Source organism: Bison bison, unplaced genomic scaffold, assembly GCF_000754665.1.
Source record: "Bison bison bison isolate TAMUID 2011002044 unplaced genomic scaffold, Bison_UMD1.0 scf7180017862979, whole genome shotgun sequence".
In the NCBI taxonomy this organism is placed as follows: Eukaryota; Metazoa; Chordata; class Mammalia; order Artiodactyla; family Bovidae; genus Bison; species Bison bison.
Window position 1 is genome coordinate 51,254 of NW_011493551.1, and position 3,158 is coordinate 54,411.

Genomic DNA, 3,158 nt, shown 5'->3' on the forward strand with positions numbered 1-3,158 from the left:
AGAACACTGGAGTGGGTTGCCATTTCCTTCTCCAATGCATGAAAGTGAAAAGTGAAAGTGAAGTCGCTGAGTCTTGTCCGACTCTTAGGGACCCCATGGACTGCGGCCCACCAGGCTCCTCCATCCATGGGATTTTCCAGGCAAGAGTGCTGGAGTGGGGTGCCATTGCCTTCTCCAATATACCAAGCTGCTGCTGCTGCTAAGTCGCTTCAGTCCTGTACGACTCTGTGCTACCCCATAGACGGCAGCCCACCAGGCTCCCTGGGAGTGGTTATCAAAGGAAAGAGACAAGGGGAAAGGTCAATTCAGGGCATGAGATTAAGAGTTACAACTACTATCTATAAAATAGATAAGCAACAAAAATATATTGTAAAGCACAGGGAATTATAGCCACTACCCTGTTACAACTTTTAAGGGAGTATACTCTACCGAATACTAAATCATTATGCTGTTCATTTGAAAAATATATTATAAACCAACTATGCTTAAATGTGTAAATAAATGAAAACTTTTTCATATATCCATAAAGAATAGAGAAAGAAAGAAAAAGAACTCATACAACTCAATTTTCAAAATATTCAGTTTTTAAAATGGGCAGATGTTCTTATACGTGGAATCTAAAAAGAAATTATATGAATGAAATTACTTACAAAACAGAGACTCACAGAGTAGGAATTTATGGTTGCTGGGGGAAAGGGATAGAGAGTTTGGGATGGACATGTACACACTGCTATATTTAAGATAGATAACCAACAAGGACCTACGGTATAACATATGGAACAATGATCAATGTTTTGTGGCAGCCTGGATGGGAGGAGTATTTAGGCGGGAATGGATACACGTATATGTATGGCTGAGTCCCTTCACTGTTCACCTGAAACTATCAAACATTGTTAATCAGCTATAACCCAATACAAAATAAAAAGATTTTTTTTTAATGGGCAGATGATCTGACATTTTTCCAAAAAAAGTTTCCAAATGGCTAACAGGTTTGTTAAAAGATGCTCAACATCTCTAGTCACCAGGGAAATGCAATAAAAAACCACAGATAGGCATCTCCTCATACCTGTTTTAATGTCAATGATAATTATGGAATAATTGTGGTAATCATTCACAATGTATTCATATAAAACCATTACATTGCACCTTAAATATGTTCCTTTCTGCTTTTTATTCTGGCATGGCATTCTTTCTCTTTTCATTTCCATAATTTTTCATCATACTTGTTATTTTCAGATAATTCCAATGCATAGATTTAACAGGTTTTTCTTTCTATTATCTACTTTTTATCCTCATCCTTTTGTGTGCATCTTGTTTTTTATGTCAATTTTTAAATTTTTTCCCTTGATAAAATATTAATATAAAATACATGCAGTAGAGTGTATTAACCTTAAGTGTACACTTTGGTGAATTTTTACATATGTGTATACCTTCCTAAGCACCATCTACATCAAAATCTAGAACATGTTCCTATACCACAGGAGGCCCTCTCACTTCCTTTTCCAGTCTCTCTACCCGAGACAACAAATCATTATTCTGACTTCTCTCAATGAAGTTTAGTTCTGCCTATGCTAGAAAAGAACAGAAACAGAATCATACAGAATGTACTTTTTGGTGTCTGGACTCTTTCGTTTAACTTCATCTTAGAAATTCTTCCATGTTTCCACAAGTTGCAGAGGAGTGTCTTTTTCTATTGATGGCAGTATCCTACTCCATGAATGTGATGTGATATATTTACCCACTGTTAAGCTAATAGACATTGAGTTGATTCCAGTTTGGAGCTACTATAAAGAAAGCTATTGTGAACACTTTTTTCCATGTGTGATCTTAGATACAGGCTGACATTTTTCAAGGATATACAGCTAACAGTCCTCGGGCTCCAGGACCAGGCAGATGTCTAGCTTTACAACATATGGTTCAACATTTCAAGGTTTTGAAACAGTTTGTCCTCCCACCAAATGTATGGTAGGTCTAGTAGTACCACTTCCTCATGATACTTGGAATTTTCAGGACTTTTAAAAAATTCTGGTGGGTACATACTAGTAATCCATTGTGATTTTAATTTTTATTTCTCACATAACTAAAAATATTGAGTACCTTTCTTCATATTTATTGACCATATGGATATTCCTTTCTGTGAAGAATTTGTTCAAACATTTGCCCATCTAAAAAAAATATCTGAGTGGAAGTCTTTCATTTTACTGATGTAATCTCGATGTGAGTCCTTCATTGGATTTATTCAGTGTAAATATTTCTCCCAGACTCTGGCTAGCTTTTTGATGATATTAAATGATATCTTCTGAAGAAGAAGAGTTTTAAAATTAATTTAAATAAAGACCAATTTGTTGATCTCTTGTAATTAGTGCTTTCTTGTTCTAATTTTGTTAAAACTTTTTCAAGTGCAAAGTCATAATGATTTTCTCTTATGTTTCACAGTAGAGGCTTTTTAGTTCTATTTTTCATACTTATGTCCACGGTCCGTCTCAAATAAGTGTTTGTAAGCAACTCATAAAAAGAAGTTGATTTTTCCCCAATATCCATTTTATCTAGCATGAAGATTATTCTTTCCATGCTAATTAAATAGCACTATCACATGGCCATATAGGTGTGAGTCTGTTTCTAAAGTTTTTTCTATTCTAGTGTATTTCAACTTGTTATTCTTGTGCCAATACCATATTGTCCTAATTATTATAGCTTTAAACTAAGTCCTCATATCTGGTGTAAGTCTTCTACCTTTATTCTTCTTTCTTCTTGATTATATTGGCTTCTTTGTATTTCCACACAAATTTTAGATCAATTGATCAATTCAGAAGATCTGATATTTACTGAGAATTCATTGAATCTTTACATTGACAGAATTGACACTTAAACAATATTGATTTTTCTAAATTTATGAACATGGTATAACTCTATACTTGGGTATAATTTCTCCCAGCAACGTTGTGAAATTTGAAGTATTGACGTGTTTCACATTACTCATTAGATTCAGCCCTAGATATTTGCGGGGAGTAGTTAGCTTATTTAAAATGATTCTTTTATCAATATCATTTAATTATTTGATCTTACTACAAAGCAGTACAATTCATTCTTTTCAATTCATTTTTTTTTATTAACCTTGTAGCCAGTTCTCAGGCCACTCTACTTTCCCATCAGCAGTG